Here is a 22590-nt window from a genome sequence, read left to right on the forward strand (position 1 = left end):
GATGGTGCCAAGGAAAAAGCTGTGAAAGCTGCCATGTTGTTGCACTTTTGTACTCCCCTTGGGATGCCTTGAACAGCTGCAGTGTGCCTGGAGCCCAGGGCTTCCTAGTTTTAAAAATCCTAGCCCTAGGCCTAAGCCTAACAGTAACCCTGGGAAGGTAAATCAGCCTGGTGTTAGGCTTCTTGCCAAGGAAAAAGCCGTGAAAGCAGCCATGTTGTGGCACTTTTGCACTCCCTTTTGGATGCCTTTCACAGCTCCAGTGTGCCTGGAACTCAGGGCTTCCTGATTTTAAAAATCCTAGCCCTAGGCCGAGCCCCAACCCTAAGACGAGAAAGGCAAATCAGCCAGGAATTAGGCATGTCCCCAAGGAAAAAGCTGTGGAGGCAGGCATGTTGTGGTACTTTTGCGCTCTTCTTGGCTAGTCCTTCGCAGCTGCTGTGTTCTTGGAACTCAGGGCTTTCTGGTTAATAGAGCCCTTACCCTAGGCGTAACTCAAACCTTAACCCTAGGAAGGAAAATCAACCTATGGTTCGGGATGGTCTCATGGAAATATCAGTGGTGGCAGCCAAGTTGCGTCACTTTTGCGCTCCCCTTGGGATGCTTTCGCAGCTGCAGTGTGCCTGTAGCCCAGGGCTTCCTGGTTTTAAAAGTCCTAGACCTAAGCCTAACAGTAACCCTAGGAAGGTAAATCAGCCGGGTATTAGGGTTCTTCCTAAGGGAAAAGCCGTGAAAGCAGCCATGTTGTGGCACTTCTGCACTCCCTTTGGGATGCCTTTGGCAGATGAAGTAAGCCTGGAACTCAGGGCTTCCTGGTTAAAGAAATCCAAGCCCTAGGCTGAAGCCTAACCCTAACCCTAGGCAGATAAATCAGCCTAGGTATAGGGATGGTGCCAAGGAAAAAGCTGTGAAAGCTGCCATGTTGTTGCACTTTTGTACTCCCCTTAGGATGCCTTGAACAGCTGCAGTGTGCCTGGAGCTAAGGGCTTCCTAGTTTCAAAAATCCTAGCCCTAGGCCTAAGCCTAACAGTAACCCTGGGAAGGTAAATCAGCCTGGTGTTAGGCTTCTTGCCAAGGAAAAAGCCGTGAAAGCAGCCATGTTGTGGCACTTTTGCACTCCCTTTTGGATGCCTTTCACAGCTGCAGTGTGCCTGGAACTCAGGGCTTCCTGATTTTAAAAATCCTAGCCCAAGGCCGAACCCCAACCCTAAGACGAGAAAGGCAAATCAGCCAGGAATTAGGCATGTCCCCAAGGAAAAAGCTGTGGAGGCAGGCATGTTGTGGTACTTTTGCGCTCTTCTTGGCTAGTCCTTCGCAGCTGCTGTGTTCTTGGAACTCAGGGCTTTCTGGTTCATAGAGCCCTTACCCTAGGCGTAACTCAAACCTTAACCCTAGGAAGGAAAATCAGCCTATGGTTCGGGATGGTCTCATGGAAATATCAGTGGTGGCAGCCAAGTTGCGTCACTTTTGTGCTCCCCTTGGGATGCCTTTCGCAGCTGCAGTGTGGCTTGAGCCCATGGCCTCCTGGTTTTAAAAGTCCTAGGCGTAAGCCTAACAGTAACCCTAGGAAGGTAAATCAGCCGGGTATTAGGGTTCTTCCTAAGGGAAAAGCTGTGAAAGCAGCCATGTTGTGGCACTTCTGCACTCCCTTTGGGATGCCTTTGGCAGAGGAAGTAAGCCTGGAACTCAGGGCTTCCTGGTTAAAGAAATCCAAGCCCTAGGCTGAAGCCTAACCCTAACCCTAGGCAGATAAATCAGCCTAGGTATAGGGATGGTGCCAAGGAAAAAGCTGTGAAAGCTGCCATGTTGTTGCACTTTTGTACTCCCCTTGGGATGCCTTGAACAGCTGCAGTGTGCCTGGAGCCCAGGGCTTCCTAGTTTTAAAAATCCTAGCCCTAGGCCTAAGCCTAACAGTAACCCTGGGAAGGTAAATCAGCCTGGTGTTAGGCTTCTTGCCAAGGAAAAAGCCGTGAAAGCAGCCATGTTGTGGCACTTTTGCACTCCCTTTTGGATGCCTTTCACAGCTCCAGTGTGCCTGGAACTCAGGGCTTCCTGATTTTAAAAATCCTAGCCCTAGGCCGAACCCCAACCCTAAGACGAGAAAGGCAAATCAGCCAGGAATTAGGCATGTCCCCAAGGAAAAAGCTGTGGAGGCAGGCATGTTGTGGTATTTTGCGCTCTTCTTGGCTAGTTCTTCGCAGCTGCTGTGTTCTTGGAACTCAGGGCTTTCTGGTTAATAGAGCCCTTACCCTAGGCGTAACTCAAACCTTAACCCTAGGAAGGAAAATCAACCTATGGTTCGGGATGGTCTCATGGAAATATCAGTGGTGGCAGCCAAGTTGCGTCACTTTTGCGCTCCCCTTGGGATGCCTTTCGCAGCTGCAGTGTGCCTGGAGCCCAGGGCTTCCTGGTTTTAAAAGTCCTAGGCCTAAGCCTAACAGTAAACCTAGGAAGGTAAATCAGCCGGGTATTAGGGTTCTTCCTAAGGGAAAAGCCGTGAAAGCAGCCATGTTGTGGCACTTCTGCACTCCCTTTGGGATGCCTTTGGCAGATGAAGTAAGCCTGGAACTCAGGGCTTCCTGGTTAAAGAAATCCAAGCCCTAGGCTGAAGCCTAACCCTAACCCTAGGCAGATAAATCAGCCTAGGTATAGGGATGGTGCCAAGGAAAAAGCTGTGAAAGCTGCCATGTTGTTGCACTTTTGTACTCCCCTTGGGATGCCTTGAACAGCTGCAGTGTGCCTGGAGCCCAGGGCTTCCTAGTTTTAAAAATCCTAGCCCTAGGCCTAAGCCTAACAGTAACCCTGGGAAGGTAAATCAGCCTGGTGTTAGGCTTCTTGCCAAGGAAAAAGCCGTGAAAGCAGCCATGTTGTGGCACTTTTGCACTCCCTTTTGGATGCCTTTCACAGCTCCAGTGTGCCTGGAACTCAGGGCTTCCTGATTTTAAAAATCCTAGCCCTAGGGGGAACCCCAACCCTAAGACGAGAAAGGCAAATCAGCCAGGAATTAGGCATGTCCCCAAGGAAAAAGCTGTGGAGGCAGGCATGTTGTGGTACTTTTGCGCTCTTCTTGGCTAGTCCTTCGCAGCTGCTGTGTTCTTGGAACTCAGGGCTTTCTGGTTAATAGAGCCCTTACCCTAGGCGTAACTCAAACCTTAACCCTAGGAAGGAAAATCAGCCTATGGTTCAGGATGGTCTCATGGAAATATCAGTGGTGGCAGCCAAGTTGCGTCACTTTTGCGCTCCCCTTGGGATGGCTTTCGCAGCTGCAGTGTGCCTGGAGCCCAGGGCTTCCTGGTTTTAAAAGTCCTAGGCCTAAGCCTAACAGTAACCCTAGGAAGGTAAATCAGCCGGGTATTAGGGTTCCTCCTAAGGGAAAAGCCGTGAAAGCAGCCATGTTGTGGCACTTCTGCACTCCCTTTGGGATGCCTTTGGCAGATGAAGTAAGCCTGGAACTCAGGGCTTCCTGGTTAAAAAAATCCAAGCCCTAGGCTGAAGCCTAACCCTAACCCTAGGCAGATAAATCAGCCTAGGTATAGGGATGGTGCCAAGGAAAAAGCTGTGAAAGCTGCCATGTTGTAGCACTTTTGTACTCCCCTTGGGATGCCTTGAACAGCTGCAGTGTGCCTGGAGCTAAGGGCTTCCTAGTTTTAAAAATCCTAGCCCTAGGCCTAAGCCTAACAGTAACCCTGGGAAGGTAAATCAGCCTGGTGTTAGGCTTCTTGCCAAGGAAAAAGCCATGAAAGCAGCCATGTTGTGGCACTTTTGCACTCCCTTTTGGATGCCTTTCACAGCTCCAGTGTGCCTGGAACTCAGGGCTTCCTGATTTTAAAAATCCTAGCCCTAGGCCGAACCCCAACCCTAAGACGAGAAAGGCAAATCAGCCAGGAATTAGGCATGTCCCCAAGGAAAAAGCTGTGGAGGCAGGCATGTTGTGGTACTTTTGCGCTCTTCTTGGCTAGTCCTTCGCAGCTGCTGTGTTCTTGGAAATCAGGGCCTTCTGGTTAATAGAGCCCATACCCTAGGCGTAACTCAAACCTTAACCCTAGGAAGGAAAATCAACCTATGGTTCGGGATGGTCTCATGGAAATATCAGTGGTGGCAGCCAAGTTGCGTCACTTTTGCGCTCCCCTTGGGATGCCTTTCGCAGCTGCAGTGTGCCTGGAGCCCAGGGCTTCCTGGTTTTAAAAGTCCTAGGCCTAAGCCTAACAGTAACCCTAGGAAGGTAAATCAGCCGGGTATTAGGGTTCTTCCTAAGGGAAAAGCCGTGAAAGCAGCCATGTTGTGGCACTTCTGCACTCCCTTTGGGATGCCTTTGGCAGATGAAGTAAGCCTGGAACTCAGGGCTTCCTGGTTAAAAAAATCCAAGCCCTAGGCTGAAGCCTAACCCTAACCCTAGGCAGATAAATCAGCCTAGGTATAGGGATGGTGCCAAGGAAAAAGCTGTGAAAGCTGCCATGTTGCTGCACTTTTGTACTCCCCTTGGGATGCCTTGAACAGCTGCAGTTGCCTGGAGCTAAGGGCTTCCTAGTTTTAAAAATCCTAGCCCTAGGCCTAAGCCTAACAGTAACCCTGGGAAGGTAAATCAGCCTGGTGTTAGGCTTCTTGCCAAGGAAAAAGCCGTGAAAGCAGCCATGTTGTGGCACTTTTGCACTCCCTTTTGGATGCCTTTCACAGCTGCAGTGTGCCTGGAACTCAGGGCTTCCTGATTTTAAAAATCCTAGCCCTAGGCCGAACCCCAACCCTAAGACGAGAAAGGCAAATCAGCCAGGAATTAGGCATGTCCCCAAGGAAAAAGCTGTGGAGGCAGGCATGTTGTGGTACTTTTGCGCTCTTCTTGGCTAGTCCTTCGCAGCTGCTGTGTTCTTGGTACTCAGGGCTTTCTGGTTAATAGACCCTTACCCTAGGCGTAACTCAAACCTTAACCCTAGGAAGGAAAATCAGCCTATGGTTCGGGATGGTCTCATGGAAATATCAGTGGTGGCAGCCAAGTTGCGTCACTTTTGCGCTCCCCTTGGGATGCCTTTCGCAGCTGCAGTGTGCCTGGAGCACAGGGCTTCTTGATTTTAAAAGTCTTAGGCCTAAGCCTAACAGTAACCCTAGGAAGGTAAATCAGCCGGGTATTAGGGTTCTTCCTAAGGGAAAAGCCGTGAAAGCAGCCATGTTGTGGCACTTCTGCACTCCCTTTGGGATGCCTTTGGCAGATGAAGTAAGCCTGGAACTCAGGGCTTCCTGGTTAAAGAAATCCAAGCCCTAGGCTGAAGCCTAACCCTAACCCTAGGCAGATAAATCAGCCTAGGTATAGGGATGGTGCTAGGAAAAAGCTGTGAAAGCTGCCATGTTGTTGCACTTTTGTACTCCCCTTGGGATGCCTTGAACAGCTGCAGTGTGCCTGGAGCTAAGGGCTTCCTAGTTTTAAAAATCCTAGCCCTAGGCCTAAGCCTAACAGTAACCCTGGGAAGGTAAATCAGCCTGGTGTTAGGCTTCTTGCCAAGGAAAAAGCCGTGAAAGCAGCCATGTTGTGGCACATTTGCACTCCCTTTTGGATGCCTTTCACAGCTCCAGTGTGCCTGGAACTCAGGGCTTCCTGATTTTAAAAATCCTAGCCCTAGGCCGAACCCCAACCCTAAGACGAGAAAGGCAAATCAGCCAGGAATTAAGCATGTCCCCAAGGAAAAAGCTGTGGAGGCAGGCATGTTGTGGTACTTTTGCGCTCTTCTTGGCTAGTCCTTCGCAGCTGCTGTGTTCTTGGAACTCAGGGCATTCTGGTTAATAGAGCCCTTACCCTAGGCGTAACTCAAACCTTAACCCTAGGAAGGAAAATCAACCTATGGTTCGGGATGGTCTCATGGAAATATCAGTGGTGGCTGCCAAGTTGCGTCACTTTTGCGCTCCCCTTGGGATGCCTTTCGCAGCTGCAGTGTGCCTGGAGCCCAGGGCTTCCTGGTTTTAAAAGTCCTAGGCCTAAGCCTAACAGTAACCCTAGGAAGGTAAATCAGCCGGGTATTAGGGTTCTTCCTAAGGGAAAAGCCGTGAAAGCAGCCATGTTGTGGCACTTCTGCACTCCCTTTGGGATGTCTTTGGCAGATGAAGTAAGCCTGGAACTCAGGGCTTCCTGGTTAAAGAAATCCAAGCCCTAGGCTGAACCCTAACCCTAACCCTAGGCAGATAAATCAGCCTAGGTATAGGGATGGTGCCAAGGAAAAAGCTGTGAAAGCTGCCATGTTGTTGCACTTTTGTACTCCCCTTGGGATGCCTTGAACAGCGGCAGTGTGCCTGGAGCTAAGGGCTTCCTAGTTTCAAAAATCCTAGCCCTAGGCCTAAGCCTAACAGTAACCCTGGGAAGGTAAATCAGCCTGGTGTTAGGCTTCTTGCCAAGGAAAAAGCCGTGAAAGCAGCCATGTTGTGGCACTTTTGCACTCCCTTTTGGATGCCTTTCACAGCTCCAGTGTGCCTGGAACTCAGGGCTTCCTGATTTTAAAAATCCTAGCCCTAGGCCGAACCCCAACCCTAAGACGAGAAAGGCAAATCAGCCAGGAATTAAGCATGTCCCCAAGGAAAAAGCTGTGGAGGCAGGCATGTTGTGGTACTTTTGCGCTCTTCTTGGCTAGTCCTTCGCAGCTGCTGTGTTCTTGGAACTCAGGGCTTTCTGGTTAATAGAACCCTTACCCTAGGCGTAACTCAAACCTTAACCCTAGGAAGGAAAATCAACCTATGGTTCGGGATGGTCTCATGGAAATATCAGTGGTGGCAGCCAAGTTGCGTCACTTTTGCGCTCCCCTTGGGATGCCTTTCGCAGCTGCAGTGTGCCTGGAGCCCAGGGCTTCCTGGTTTTAAAAGTCCTAGGCCTAAGCCTAACAGTAACCCTAGGAAGGTAAATCAGCCGGGTATTAGGGTTCTTCCTAAGGGAAAAGCCGTGAAAGCAGCCATGTTGTGGCACTTCTGCACTCCCTTTGGGATGCCTTTGGCAGATGAAGTAAGCCTGGAACTCAGGGCTTCCTGGTTAAAAAAATCCAAGCCCTAGGCTGAAGCCTAACCCTAACCCTAGGCAGATAAATCAGCCTAGGTATAGGGATGGTGCCAAGGAAAAAGCTGTGAAAGCTGCCATGTTGTAGCACTTTTGTACTCCCCTTGGGATGCCTTGAACAGCTGCAGTGTGCCTGGAGCTAAGGGCTTCCTAGCTTTAAAAATTCTAGCCCTAGGCCTAAGCCTAACAGTAACCCTGGGAAGGTAAATCAGCCTGGTGTTAGGCTTCTTGCCAAGGAAAAAGCCATGAAAGCAGCCATGTTGTGGCACTTTTGCACTCCCTTTTGGATGCCTTTCACAGCTCCAGTGTGCCTGGAACTCAGGGCTTCCTGATTTTAAAAATCCTAGCCCTAGGCCGAACCCCAACCCTAAGACGAGAAAGGCAAATCAGCCAGGAATTAAGCATGTCCCCAAGGAAAAAGCTGTGGAGGCAGGCATGTTGTGCTACTTTTGCGCTCTTCTTGGCTAGTCCTTCGCAGCTGCTGTGTTCTTGGAACTCAGGGCTTTCTGGTTAATAGACCCTTACCCTAGGCGTAACTCAAACCTTAACCCTAGGAAGGAAAATCAACCTATGGTTCGGGATGGTCTCATGGAAATATCAGTGGTGGCAGCCAAGTTGCGTCACTTTTGCGCTCCCCTTGGGATGCCTTTCGCAGCTGCAGTGTGCCTGGAGCCCAGGGCTTCCTCGTTTTAAAAGTCCTAGACCTAAGCCTAACAGTAACCCTAGGAAGGTAAATCAGCCGGGTATTAGGGTTCTTCCTAAGGGAAAAGCCGTGAAAGCAGCCATGTTGTGGCACTTCTGCACTCCCTTTGGGATGCCTTTGGCAGATGAAGTAAGCCTGGAACTCAGGGCTTCCTGGTTAAAGAAATCCAAGCCCTAGGCTGAAGCCTAACCCTAACCCTAGGCAGATAAATCAGCCTAGGTATAGGGATGGTGCCAAGGAAAAAGCTGTGAAAGCTGCCATGTTGTTGCACTTTTGTACTCCCCTTGGGATGCCTTGAACAGCTGCAGTGTGCCTGGAGCTAAGGGCTTCCTAGTTTCAAAAATCCTAGCCCTAGGCCTAAGCCTAACAGTAACCCTGGGAAGGTAAATCAGCCTGGTGTTAGGCTTCTTGCCAAGGAAAAAGCCGTGAAAGCAGCCATGTTGTGGCACTTTTGCACTCCCTTTTGGATGCCTTTCACAGCTCCAGTGTGCCTGGAACTCAGGGCTTCCTGATTTTAAAAATCCTAGCCCTAGGCCGAACCCCAACCCTAAGACGAGAAAGGCAAATCAGCCAGGAATTAAGCATGTCCCCAAGGAAAAAGCTGTGGAGGCAGGCATGTTGTGCTACTTTTGCGCTCTTCTTGGCTAGTCCTTCGCAGCTGCTGTGTTCTTGGAACTCAGGGCATTCTGGTTAATAGAGCCCTTATCCTAGGCGTAACTCAAACCTTAACCCTCGGAAGGAAAATCAACCTATGGTTCGGGATGGTCTCATGGAAATATCAGTGGTGGCAGCCAAGTTGCGTCACTTTTGCGCTCCCCTTGGGATGCCTTTCGCAGCAGCAGTGTGCCTGGAGCCCAGGGCTTCCTGGTTTTAAAAGTCCTAGGCCTAAGCCTAACAGTAACCCTAGGAAGGTAAATCAGCCGCGTATTAGGGTTCTTCCTAAGGGAAAAGCCGTGAAAGCAGCCATGTTGTGGCACTTCTGCACTCCCTTTGGGATGCCTTTGGCAGATGAAGTAAGCCTGGAACTCAGGGCTTCCTGGTTAAAAAAATCCAAGCCCTAGGCTGAAGCCTAACCCTAACCCTAGGCAGATAAATCAGCCTAGGTATAGGGATGGTGCCAAGGAAAAAGCTGTGAAAGCTGCCATGTTGTAGCACTTTTGTACTCCCCTTGGGATGCCTTGAACAGCTGCAGTGTGCCTGGAGCTAAGGGCTTCCTAGTTTTAAAAATTCTAGCCCTAGGCCTAAGCCTAACAGTAACCCTGGGAAGGTAAATCAGCCTGGTGTTAGGCTTCTTGCCAAGGAAAAAGCCGTGAAAGCAGCCATGTTGTGGCACTTTTGCACTCCCTTTTGGATGCCTTTCACAGCTCCAGTGTGCCTGGAACTCAGGGCTTCCTGATTTTAAAAATCCTAGCCCTAGGCCGAACCCCAACCCTAAGACGAGAAAGGCAAATCAGCCAGGAATTAAGCATGTCCCCAAGGAAAAAGCTGTGGAGGCAGGCATGTTGTGGTACTTTTGCGCTCTTCTTGGCTAGTCCTTCGCAGCTGCTGTGTTCTTGGAACTCAGGGCTTTCTGGTTAATAGACCCTTACCCTAGGCGTAACTCAAACCTTAACCCTAGGAAGGAAAATCAACCTATGGTTCGGGATGGTCTCATGGAAATATCAGTGGTGGCAGCCAAGTTGCGTCACTTTTGCGCTCCCCTTGGGATGGCTTTCGCAGCTGCAGTGTGCCTGGAGCCCAGGGCTTCCTGGTTTTAAAAGTCCTAGGCCTAAGCCTAACAGTAACCCTAGGAAGGTAAATCAGCCGGGTATTAGGGTTCTTCCTAAGGGAAAAGCCGTGAAAGCAGCCATGTTGTGGCACTTCTGCACTCCCTTTGGGATGCCTTTGGCAGATGAAGTAAGCCTGGAACTCAGGGCTTCCTGGTTAAAGAAATCCAAGCCCTAGGCTGAAGCCTAACCCTAACCCTAGGCAGATAAATCAGCCTAGGTATAGGGATGGTGCCAAGGAAAAAGCTGTGAAAGCTGCCATGTTGTTGCACTTTTGTACTCCCCTTGGGATGCCTTGAACAGCTGCAGTGTGCCTGGAGCTAAGGGCTTCCTAGTTTCAAAAATCCTAGCCCTAGGCCTAAGCCTAACAGTAACCCTGGGAAGGTAAATCAGCCTGGTGTTAGGCTTCTTGCCAAGGAAAAAGCCGTGAAAGCAGCCATGTTGTGGCACTTTTGCACTCCCTTTTGGATGCCTTTCACAGCTCCAGTGTGCCTGGAACTCAGGGCTTCCTGATTTTAAAAATCCTAGCCCTAGGCCGAACCCCAACCCTAAGACGAGAAAGGCAAATCAGCCAGGAATTAAGCATGTCCCCAAGGAAAAAGCTGTGGAGGCAGGCATGTTGTGCTACTTTTGCGCTCTTCTTGGCTAGTCCTTCGCAGCTGCTGTGTTCTTGGAACTCAGGGCATTCTGGTTAATAGAGCCCTTATCCTAGGCGTAACTCAAACCTTAACCCTCGGAAGGAAAATCAACCTATGGTTCGGGATGGTCTCATGGAAATATCAGTGGTGGCAGCCAAGTTGCGTCACTTTTGCGCTCCCCTTGGGATGCCTTTCGCAGCTGCAGTGTGCCTGGAGCCCAGGGCTTCCTGGTTTTAAAAGTCCTAGGCCTAAGCCTAACAGTAACCCTAGGAAGGTAAATCAGCCGCGTATTAGGGTTCTTCCTAAGGGAAAAGCCGTGAAAGCAGCCATGTTGTGGCACTTCTGCACTCCCTTTGGGATGCCTTTCACAGCTGCAGTGTGCTTGGAGCACAGGGCTTCCTGGTTAAAGAAATCCAAGACCTAGGCTGAAGCCTAACCCTAACCCTAGGCAGATAAATCAGCCTAGGTATAGGGATGGTGCCAAGGAAAAAGCTGTGAAAGCTACCATGTTGTTGCACTTTTGTATTCCCCTTGGGATGCCTTGAACAGCTGCAGTGTGCCTGGAGCTAAGGGCTTCCTAGTTTTAAAAATCCGAGCCCTAGGCCTAAGCTTTACAGTAACCCCTGGAAGGGAAAACAGCCTGGTGTTAGGCTTCTTGCCAAGGAAAAAGCCGTGAAAGCAGCCATGTTGTGGCACTTTTGCACTCCCTTTTGGATGCCTTTCACAGCTCCAGTGTGCCTGGAACTCAGGGCTTCCTGATTTTAAAAACCCTAGCCCTAGGCCGAACCCCAACCCTAAGACAAGAAAGGCAAATCAGCCAGGAATTAGGCATGTCCCCAAGGAAAAAGCTGTGGAGGCAGGCATGTTGTGGTTCTTTTGCGCTCATCTTGGCTAGTCCTTCGCAGCTGCTGTGTTCTTGGAACTCAGGGCTTTCTGGTTAATAGAACCCTTACCCTAGGCGTAACTCAAACCTTAACCCTAGGAAGGAAAATCAGCCTATGGTTCGGGATGGTCTCATGGAAATATCAGTGGTGGCAGCCAAGTTGCGTCACTTTTGCGCTCCCCTTGGGATGCCTTTCGCAGCTGCAGTGTGCCTGGAGCCCAGGGCTTCCTGGTTTTAAAAGTCCTAGGCCTAAGCCTAAGAGTAACCTTAGGAAGGTAAATCAGCCGGGTATTAGGGTTCTTCCTAAGGGAAAAGCCGTGAAAGCAGCCATGTTGTGGCACTTCTGCACTCCCTTTGGGATGCCTTTGGCAGATGAAGTAAGCCTGGAACTCAGGGCTTCCTGGTTAAAGAAATCCAAGCCCTAGGCTGAAGCCTAACCCTAACCCTAGGCAGATAAATCAGCCTAGGTATAGGGATGGTGCCAAGGAAAAAGCTGTGAAAGCTGCCATGTTGTTGCACTTTTGTACTCCCCTTGGGATGCCTTGAACAGCTGCAGTGTGCCTGGAGCTAAGGGCTTCCTAGTTTTAAAAATCCTAGCCCTAGGCCTAAGCCTAACAGTAACCCTGGGAAGGCAAATCAGCCTGGTGTTAGGCTTCTTGCCAAGGAAAAAGCCGTGAAAGCAGCCATGTTGTGGCACTTTTGCACTCCCTTTTGGATGCCTTTCACAGCTCCAGTGTGCCTGGAACTCAGGGCTTCCTGATTTTAAAAACCCTAGCCCTAGGCCGAACCCCAACCCTAAGACGAGAAAGGCAAATCAGCCAGGAATTAGGCATGTCCCCAAGGAAAAAGCTGTGGAGGCAGGCATGTTGTGGTACTTTTGCGCTCTTCTTGGGTAGTCCTTCGCAGCTGCTGTGTTCTTGGAACTCAGGGCTTTCTGGTTAATAGAACCCTTACCCTAGGCGTAACTCAAACCTTAACCCTAGGAAGGAAAATCAGCCTATGGTTCGGGATGGTCTCATGGAAATATCAGTGGTGGCAGCCAAGTTGCGTCACTTTTGCGCTCCCCTTGGGATGCCTTTCGCAGCTGCAGTGTGCCTGGAGCACAGGGCTTCCTGGTTTTAAAAGTCCTAGGCCTAAGCCTAACAGTAACCCTGGGAAGGTAAATCAGCCGGGTATTAGGGTTCTTCCTAAGGGAAAAGCCGTGAAAGCAGCCATGTTGTGGCACTTCTGCACCCCCTTTGGGATGCCTTTCACAGCTGCAGTGTGCTTGGAGCACAGGGCTTCCTGGTTAAAGAAATCCAAGACCTAGGCTGAACCCTAACCCTAACCCTAGGCAGATAAATCAGCCTAGGTATAGGGATGGTGCCAAGGAAAAAGCTGTGAAAGCTACCATGTTGTTGCACTTTTGTATTCCGCTTGGGATGCCTTGAACAGCTGCAGTGTGCCTGGAGCTAAGGGCTTCCTAGTTTTAAAAATCCTAGCCCTAGGCCTAAGCCTAACAGTAACCCTGGGAAGGTAAATCAGCCTGGTGTTAGGCTTCTTGCCAAGGAAAAAGCCGTGAAAGCAGCCATGTTGTGGCACTTTTGCACTCCCTTTTGGATGCCTTTCACAGCTCCAGTGTGCCTGGAACTCAGGGCTTCCTGATTTTAAAAACCCTAGCCCTAGGCCGAACCCCAACCCTAAGACGAGAAAGGCAAATCAGCCAGGAATTAGGCATGTCCCCAAGGAAAAAGCTGTGGAGGCAGGCATGTTGTGGTACTTTTGCGCTCTTCTTGGCTAGTCCTTCGCAGCTGCTGTGTTCTTGGAACTCAGGGCTTTCTGGTTAATAGAACCCTTACCATATGCGTAACTCAAACCTTAACCCTAGGAAGGAAAATCAGCCTATGGTTCGGGATGGTCTCATGGAAATATCAGTGGTGGCAGCCAAGTTGCGTCACTTTTGCGCTCCCCTTGGGATGGCTTTCGCAGCTGCAGTGTGCCTGGAGCCCAGGGCTTCCTGGTTTTAAAAGTCCTAGGCCTAAGCCTAACAGTAACCCTAGGAAGGTAAATCAGCCGGGTATTAGGGTTCTTCCTAAGGGAAAAGCCGTGAAAGCAGCCATGTTGTGGCACTTCTGCACTCCCTTTGGGATGCCTTTGGCAGATGAAGTAAGCCTGGAACTCAGGGCTTCCTGGTTAAAGAAATCCAAGCCCTAGGCTGAAGCCTAACCCTAACCCGATAAATCAGCCTAGGTATAGGGATGGTGCCAAGGAAAAATCTGTGAAAGCTGCCATGTTGTTGCACTTTTGTACTCCCCTTGGGATGCCTTGAACAGCTGCAGTGTGCCTGGAGCTAAGGGCTTCCTAGTTTTAAAAATCCTAGCCCTAGGCCTAAGCCTAACAGTAACCCCTGGAAGGGAAATCAGCCTGGTGTTAGGCTTCTTGCCAAGGAAAAAGCCGTGAAAGCAGCCATGTTGTGGCACTTTTGCACTCCCTTTTGGATGCCTTTCACAGCTCCAGTGTGCCTGGAACTCAGGGCTTCCTGATTTTAAAAATCCTAGCCCTAGGCCGAACCCCAACCCTAAGACGAGAAAGGCAAATCAGCCAGGAATTAAGCATGTCCCCAAGGAAAAAGCTGTGGAGGCAGGCATGTTGTGGTACTTTTGCGCTCTTCTTGGCTAGTCCTTCGCAGCTGCTGTGTTCTTGGAACTCAGGGCATTCTGGTTAATAGAGCCCTTATCCTAGGCGTAACTCAAACCTTAACCCTCGGAAGGAAAATCAACCTATGGTTCGGGATGGTCTCATGGAAATATCAGTGGTGGCAGCCAAGTTGCGTCACTTTTGCGCTCCCCTTGGGATGCCTTTCGCAGCTGCAGTGTGCCTGGAGCCCAGGGCTTCCTGGTTTTAAAAGTCCTAGGCCTAAGCCTAACAGTAACCCTAGGAAGGTAAATCAGCCGCGTATTAGGGTTCTTCCTAAGGGAAAAGCCGTGAAAGCAGCCATGTTGTGGCACTTCTGCACTCCCTTTGGGATGCCTTTCACAGCTGCAGTGTGCTTGGAGCACAGGGCTTCCTGGTTAAAAAAATCCAAGACCTAGGCTGAACCCTAACCCTAACCCTAGGCAGATAAATCAGCCTAGGTATAGGGATGGTGCCAAGGAAAAAGCTGTGAAAGCTACCAAGTTGTTGCACTTTTGTATTCCCCTTGGGATGCCTTGAACAGCTGCAGTGTGCCTGGAGCTAAGGGCTTCCTAGTTTTAAAAATCCGAGCCCTAGGCCTAAGCTTTACAGTAACCCCTGGAAGGGAAAACAGCCTGGTGTTAGGCTTCTTGCCAAGGAAAAAGCCGTGAAAGCAGCCATGTTGTGGCACTTTTGCACTCCCTTTTGGATGCCTTTCACAGCTCCAGTGTGCCTGGAACTCAGGGCTTCCTGATTTTAAAAACCCTAGCCCTAGGCCGAACCCCAACCCTAAGACGAGAAAGGCAAATCAGCCAGGAATTAGGCATGTCCCCAAGGAAAAAGCTGTGGAGGCAGGCATGTTGTGGTACTTTTGCGCTCATCTTGGCTAGTCCTTCGCAGCTGCTGTGTTCTTGGAACTCAGGGCTTTCTGGTTAATAGAACCCTTACCCTAGGCGTAACTCAAACCTTAACCCTAGGAAGGAAAATCAGCCTATGGTTCGGGATGGTCTCATGGAAATATCAGTGGTGGCAGCCAAGTTGCGTCACTTTTGCGCTCCCCTTGGGATGCCTTTCGCAGCTGCAGTGTGCCTGGAGCCCAGGGCTTCCTGGTTTTAAAAGTCCTAGGCCTAAGCCTAAGAGTAACCTTAGGAAGGTAAATCAGCCGGGTATTAGGGTTCTTCCTAAGGGAAAAGCCGTGAAAGCAGACATGTTGTGGCACTTCTGCACTCCCTTTGGGATGCCTTTGGCAGATGAAGTAAGCCTGGAACTCAGGGCTTCCTGGTTAAAGAAATCCAAGCCCTAGGCTGAACCCTAACCCTAACCCTAGGCAGATAAATCAGCCTAGGTATAGGGATGGTGCCAAGGAAAAAGCTGTGAAAGCTGCCATGTTGTTGCACTTTTGTACTCCCCTTGGGATGCCTTGAACAGCTGCAGTGTGCCTGGAGCTAAGGGCTTCCTAGTTTTAAAAATCCTAGCCCTAGGCCTAAGCCTAACAGTAACCCTGGGAAGGCAAATCAGCCTGGTGTTAGGCTTCTTGCCAAGGAAAAAGCCGTGAAAGCAGCCATGTTGTGGCACTTTTGCACTCCCTTTTGGATGCCTTTCACAGCTCCAGTGTGCCTGGAACTCAGGGCTTCCTGATTTTAAAAACCCTAGCCCTAGGCCGAACCCCAACCCGAAGACGAGAAAGGCAAATTAGCCAGGAATTAGGCATGTCCCCAAGGAAAAAGCTGTGGAGGCAGGCATGTTGTGGTACTTTTGCGCTCTTCTTGGGTAGTCCTTCGCAGCTGCTGTGTTCTTGGAACTCAGGGCTTTCTGGTTAATAGAACCCTTACCCTAGGCGTAACTCAAACCTTAACCCTAGGAAGGAAAATCAGCCTATGGTTCGGGATGGTCTCATGGAAATATCAGTGGTGGCAGCCAAGTTGCGTCACTTTTGCGCTCCCCTTGGGATGCCTTTCGCAGCTGCAGTGTGCCTGGAGCACAGGGCTTCCTGGTTTTAAAAGTCCTAGGCCTAAGCCTAACAGTAACCCTGGGAAGGTAAATCAGCCGGGTATTAGGGTTCTTCCTAAGGGAAAAGCCGTGAAAGCAGCCATGTTGTGGCACTTCTGCACCCCCTTTGGGATGCCTTTCACAGCTGCAGTGTGCTTGGAGCACAGGGCTTCCTGGTTAAAGAAATCCAAGACCTAGGCTGAACCCTAACCCTAACCCTAGGCAGATAAATCAGCCTAGGTATAGGGATGGTGCCAAGGAAAAAGCTGTGAAAGCTACCATGTTGTTGCACTTTTGTATTCCCCTTGGGATGCCTTGAACAGCTGCAGTGTGCCTGGAGCTAAGGGCTTCCTAGTTTTAAAAATCCTAGCCCTAGGCCTAAGCCTAACAGTAACCCTGGGAAGGTAAATCAGCCTGGTGTTAGGCTTCTTGCCAAGGAAAAAGCCGTGAAAGCAGCCATGTTGTGGCACTTTTGCACTCCCTTTTGGATGCCTTTCACAGCTCCAGTGTGCCTGGAACTCAGGGCTTCCTGATTTTAAAAACCCTAGCCCTAGGCCGAACCCCAACCCTAAGACGAGAAAGGCAAATCAGCCAGGAATTAGGCATGTCCCCAAGGAAAAAGCTGTGGAGGCAGGCATGTTGTGGTACTTTTGCGCTCTTCTTGGCTAGTCCTTCGCAGCTGCTTTGTTCTTGGAACTCAGGGATTTCTGGTTAATAGAACCCTTACCATATGCGTAACTCAAACCTTAACCCTAGGAAGGAAAATCAGCCTATGGTTCGGGATGCTCTCATGGAAATATCAGTGGTGGCAGCCAAGTTGCGTCACTTTTGCGCTCCCCTTGGGATGCCTTTCGCAGCTGCAGTGTGCCTGGAGCCCAGGGCTTCCTGGTTTTAAAAGTCCTAGGCCTAAGCCTAACAGTAACCCTAGGAAGGTAAATCAGCCGGGTATTAGGGTTCTTCCTAAGGGAAAAGCCGTGAAAGCAGCCATGTTGTGGCACTTCTGCACTCCCTTTGGGATGCCTTTGGCAGATGAAGTAAGCCTGGAACTCAGGGCTTCCTGGTTAAAGAAATCCAAGCCCTAGGCTGAAGCCTAACCCTAACCCGATAAATCAGCCTAGGTATAGGGATGGTGCCAAGGAAAAATCTGTGAAAGCTGCCATGTTGTTGCACTTTTGTACTCCCCTTGGGATGCCTTGAACAGCTGCAGTGTGCCTGGAGCTAAGGGCTTCCTAGTTTCAAAAATCCTAGCCCTAGGCCTAAGCCTAACAGTAACCCTGGGAAGGTAAATCAGCCTGGTGTTAGGCTTCTTGCCAAGGAAAAAGCCGTGAAAGCAGCCATGTTGTGGCACTTTTGCACTCCCTTTTGGATGCCTTTCACAGCTCCAGTGTGCCTGGAACTCAGGGCTTCCTGATTTTAAAAATCCTAGCCCTAGGCCGAACCCCAACCCTAAGACGAGAAAGGCAAATCAGCCAGGAATTAAGCATGTCCCCAAGGAAAAAGCTGTGGAGGCAGGCATGTTGTGGTACTTTTGCGCTCTTCTTGGCTAGTCCTTCGCAGCTGCTGTGTTCTTGGAACTCAGGGCTTTCTGGTTAATAGAGCCCTTACCCTAGGCGTAACTCAAACCTTAACCCTAGGAAGGAAAATCAGCCTATGGTTCGGGATGGTCTCATGGAAATATCAGTGGTGGCAGCCAAGTTGCGTCACTTTTGCGCTCCCCTTGGGATGCCTTTCGCAGCTGCAGTGTGCCTGGAGCCCAGGGCTTCCTGGTTTTAAAAGTCTTAGGCCTAAGCCTAACAGTAACCCTAGGAAGGTAAATCAGCCGGGTATTAGGGTTCTTCCTAAGGGAAAAGCCGTGAAAGCAGCCATGTTGTGGCACTTCTGCACTCCCTTTGGGATGCCTTTGGCAGATGAAGTAAGCCTGGAACTCAGGGCTTCCTGGTTAAAGAAATCCAAGCCCTAGGCTGAACCCTAACCCTAACCCTAGGCAGATAAATCAGCCTAGGTATAGGGATGGTGCCAAGGAAAAAGCTGTGAAAGCTGCCATGTTGTTGCACTTTTGTACTCCCCTTGGGATGCCTTGAACAGCTGCAGTGTGCCTGGAGCTAAGGGCTTCCTAGTTTTAAAAATCCTAGCCCTAGGCCTAAGCCTAACAGTAACCCTGGGAAGGTAAATCAGCCTGGTGTTAGGCTTCTTGCCAAGGAAAAAGCCGTGAAAGCAGCCATGTTGTGGCACTTTTGCACTCCCTTTTGGATGCCTTTCACAGCTCCAGTGTGCCTGGAACTCAGGGCTTCCTGATTTTAAAAATCCTAGCCCTAGGCCGAACCCCAACCCTAAGACGAGAAAGGCAAATCAGCCAGGAATTAGGCATGTCCACAAGGAAAAAGCTGTGGAGGCAGGCATGTTGTGGTACTTTTGCGCTCTTCTTGGCTAGTCCTTCGCAGCTGCTGTGTTCTTGGAACTCAGGGCTTTCTGGTTAATAGAGCCCTTACCCTAGGCGTAACTCAAACCTTAACCCTAGGAAGGAAAATCAACCTATGGTTCGGGATGGTCTCATGGAAATATCAGTGGTGGCAGCCAAGTTGCGTCACTTTTGCGCTCCCCTTGGGATGCCTTTCGCAGCTGCAGTGTGCCTGGAGCCCAGGGCTTCCTGGTTTTAAAAGTCCTAGGCCTAAGCCTAACAGTAACCCTGGGAAGGTAAATCAGCCGGGTATTAGGGTTCTTCCTAAGGGAAAAGCCGTGAAAGCAGCCATATTGTGGCACTTCTGCACTCCCTTTGGGATGCCTTTGGCAGATGAAGTAAGCCTGGAACTCAGGGCTTCCTGGTTAAAGAAATCCAAGCCCTAGGCTGAAGCCTAACCCTAACCCTAGGCAGATAAATCAGCCTAGGTATAGGGATGGTGCCAAGGAAAAAGCTGTGAAAGCTGCCATGTTGTTGCACTTTTGTACTCCCCTTGGGATGCCTTGAACAGCTGCAGTGTGCCTGGAGCTAAGGGCTTCCTAGTTTTAAAAATCCTAGCCCTAGGCCTAAGCCTAACAGTAACCCCTGGAAGGTAAATCAGCCTGGTGTTAGGCTTCTTGCCAAGGAAAAAGCCGTGAAAGCAGCCATGTTGTGGCACTTTTGCACTCCCTTTTGGATGCCTTTCACAGCTCCAGTGTTCCTGGAACTCAGGGCTTCCTGATTTTAAAAATCCTAGCCCTAGGCCGAACCCCAACCCTATGACGAGAAAGGCAAATCAGCCAGGAATTAGGCATGTCCCCAAGGAAAAAGCTGTGGAGGCAGGCATGTTGTGGTACTTTTGCGCTCTTCTTGGCTAGTCCTTCGCAGCTGCTGTGTTCTTGGAACTCAGGGCTTTCTGGTTAATAGAACCCTTACCCTAGGCGTAACTCAAACCTTAACCCTAGGAAGGAAAATCAGCCTATGATTCGGGATGGTCTCATGGAAATATCAGTGGTGGCAGCCAAGTTGCGTCACTTTTGCGCTCCCCTTGGGATGCCTTGAACAGCTGCAGTGTGCCTGGAGCTAAGGGCTTCCTAGTTTTAAAAATCCTAGCCCTAGGCCTAAGCCTAACAGTAACCCTGGGAAGGTAAATAAGCCTGGTGTTAGGCTTCTTGCCAAGGAAAAAGCCGTGAAAGCAGCCATGTTGTGGCACTTCTGCACTCCCTTTGGGATGCCTTTGGCAGATGAAGTAAGCCTGGAACTCAGGGCTTCCTGGTTAAAGAAATCCAAGCCCTAGGCTGAAGCCTAACCCTAACCCTAGGCAGATAAATCAGCCTAGGTATAGGGATGGTGCCAAGGAAAAAGCTGTGAAAGCTGCCATGTTGTTGCACTTTTGTACTCCCCTTGGGATGCCTTGAACAGCTGCAGTGTGCCTGGAGCTAAGGGCTTCCTAGTTTTAAAAATCCTAGCCCTAGGCCTAACCCTAACAGTAACCCTGGGAAGGTAAATCAGCCTGGTGTTAGGCTTCTTGCCAAGGAAAAAGCCGTGAAAGCAGCCATGTTGTGGCACTTTTGCACTCCCTTTTGGATGCCTTTCACAGCTCCAGTGTGCCTGGAACTCAGGGCTTCCTGATTTTAAAAATCCTAGCCCTAGGCCGAACCCCAACCCTAAGACGAGAAAGGCAAATCAGCCAGGAATTAGGCATGTCCCCAAGGAAAAAGCTGTGGAGGCAGGCATGTTGTGGTACTTTTGCGCTCTTCTTGCGTAGTCCTTCGCAGCTGCTGTGTTCTTGGAACTCAGGGCTTTCTGGTTAATAGAGCCCTTACCCTAGGCGTAACTCAAACCTTAACCCTAGGAAGGAAAATCAGCCTATGGTTCGGGATGGTCTCATGGAAATATCAGTGGTGGCAGCCAAGTTGCGTCACTTTTGCGCTCCCCTTGGGATGCCTTTCGCAGCTGCAGTGTGCCTGGAGCCCAGGGCTTCCTGGTTTTAAAAGTCCTAGGCCTAAGCCTAACAGTAACCCTAGGAAGGTAAATCAGCCGGGTATTAGGGTTCTTCCTAAGGGAAAGCCGTGAAAGCAGCCATGTTGTGGCACTTCTGCACTCCCTTTGGGATGCCTTTGGCAGATGAAGTAAGCCTGGAACTCAGGGCTTCCTGGTAAAAGAAATCCAAGCCCTAGGCTGAAGCCTAACCCTAACCCTAGGCAGATAAATCAGCCTAGGTATAGGGATGGTGCCAAGGAAAAAGCTGCGAAAGCTGCCATGTTGTTGCACTTTTGTACTCCCCTTGGGATGCCTTGAACAGCTGCAGTGTGCCTGGAGCTAAGGGCTTCCTAGTTTTAAAAATCCTAGCCCTAGGCCTAAGCCTAACAGTAACCCTGGGAAGGTAAATCAGCCTGGTGTTAGGCTTCTTGCCAAGGAAAAAGCCGTGAAAGCAGCCATGTTGTGGCACTTTTGCACTCCCTTTTGGATGCCTTTCACAGCTCCAGTGTGCCTGGAACTCAGGGCTTCCTGATTTTAAAAACCCTAGCCCTAGGCCGAACCCCAACCCTAAGACGAGAAAGGCAAATCAGCCAGGAATTAGGCATGTCCCCAAGGAAAAAGCTGTGGAGGCAGGCATGTTGTGGTACTTTTGCGCTCTTCTTGGCTAGTCCTTCGCAGCTGCTGTGTTCTTGGAACTCAGGGCTTTCTGGTTAATAGACCCTTACCCTAGGCGTAACTCAAACCTTAAGCCTAGGAAGGAAAATCAGCCTATGGCTCGAGGTGGTCTCATGGAAATATCAGTGGTGGCAGCCAAGTTGCGTCACTTTTGCGCTCCCCTTGGGATGCCTTTCGCAGCTGCAGTGTGCCTGGAGCCCAGGGCTTCCTGGTTTTAAAAGTCCTAGGCCTAAGCCTAACAGTAACCCTAGGAAGGTAAATCAGCCGGGTATTAGGGTTCTTCCTAAGGGAAAAGCCGTGAAAGCAGCCATGTTGTGGCACTTCTGCACTCCCTTTGGGATGCCTTTGGCAGATGAAGTAAGCCTGGAACTCAGGGCTTCCTGGTTAAAGAAATCCAAGCCCTAGGCTGAAGCCTAACCCTAACCCTAGGCAGATAAATCAGCCTAGGTATAGGGATGGTGCCAAGGAAAAAGCTGTGAAAGCTGCCATGTTGCTGCACTTTTGTACTCCCCTTGGGATGCCTTGAACAGCTGCAGTGTGCCTGGAGCTAAGGGCTTCCTAGTTTTAAAAATCCTAGCCCTAGGCCTAAGCCTAACAGTAACCCTGGGAAGGTAAATCAGCCTGGTGTTAGGCTTCTTGCCAAGGAAAAAGCCGTGAAAGCAGCCATGTTGTGGCACTTCTGCACTCCCTTTGGGACTCCTTTGGCAGATGAAGTAAGCCTGGAACTCAGGGCTTCCTGATTTTAAAAACCCTAGCCCTAGGCCGAACCCCAACCCTAAGACGAGAAAGGCAAATCAGCCAGGAATTAGGCATGTCCCCAAGGAAAAAGCTGTGGAGGCAGGCATGTTGTGGTACTTTTGCGCTCTTCTTGGCTAGTCCTTCGCAGCTGCTGTGTTCTTGGAACTCAGGGCTTTCTGGTTAATAGAACAATTACCATATGCGTAACTCAAACCTTAACCCTAGGAAGGAAAATCAGCCTATGGTTCGGGATGATCTCATGGAAATATCAGTGGTGGCAGCCAAGTTGCGTCACTTTTGCGCTCCCCTTGGGATGCCTTTCGCAGCTGCAGTGTGCCTGGAGCCCAGGGCTTCCTGGTTTTAAAAGTCCTAGGCCTAAGCCTAACAGTAACCCTGGGAAGGTAAATCAGCCGGGTATTAGGGTTCTTCCTAAGGGAAAAGCCGTGAAAGCAGCCATGCTGTGGCACTTCTGCGCCCCCTTTGGGATGCCTTTCACAGCTGCAGTGTGCTTGGAGCACAGGGCTTCCTGATTTTAAAAACCCTTGCACTAGGCCGAACCCCAACCCTAAGACGAGAAAGGCAAATCAGCCAGGAATTAGGCATGTCCCCAAGGAAAAAGCTGTGGAGGCAGGCATGTTGTGGTACTTTTGCGCTCTTCTTGGCTAGTCCTTCGCAGCTGCTGTGTTCTTGGAACTCAGGGCTTTCTGGTTAATAGAACCCTTACCCTAGGCGTAACTCAAACCTTAACCCTAGGAAGGAAAATCAGGCTATGGTTCGGGATGGTCTCATGGAAATATCAGTGGTGGCAGCCAAGTTGCGTCACTTTTGCGCTCCCCTTGGGATGCCTTTCGCAGCTGCAGTGTGCCTGGAGCCCAGGGCTTCCTGGTTTTAAAAGTCCTAGGCCTAAGCCTAACAGTAACCCTGGGAAGGTAAATAAGCCTGGTGTTAGGCTTCTTGCCAAGGAAAAAGCCGTGAAAGCAGCCATGTTGTGGCACTTCTGCACTCCCTTTGGGATGCCTTTGGCAGATGAAGTAAGCCTGGAACTCAGGGCTTCCTGGTTAAAGAAATCCAAGCCCTAGGCTGAAGCCTAACCCTAACCCTAGGC

Source organism: Ammospiza caudacuta, chromosome 18, assembly GCF_027887145.1.
Source record: "Ammospiza caudacuta isolate bAmmCau1 chromosome 18, bAmmCau1.pri, whole genome shotgun sequence".
Classification (NCBI taxonomy): domain Eukaryota; kingdom Metazoa; phylum Chordata; class Aves; order Passeriformes; family Passerellidae; genus Ammospiza; species Ammospiza caudacuta.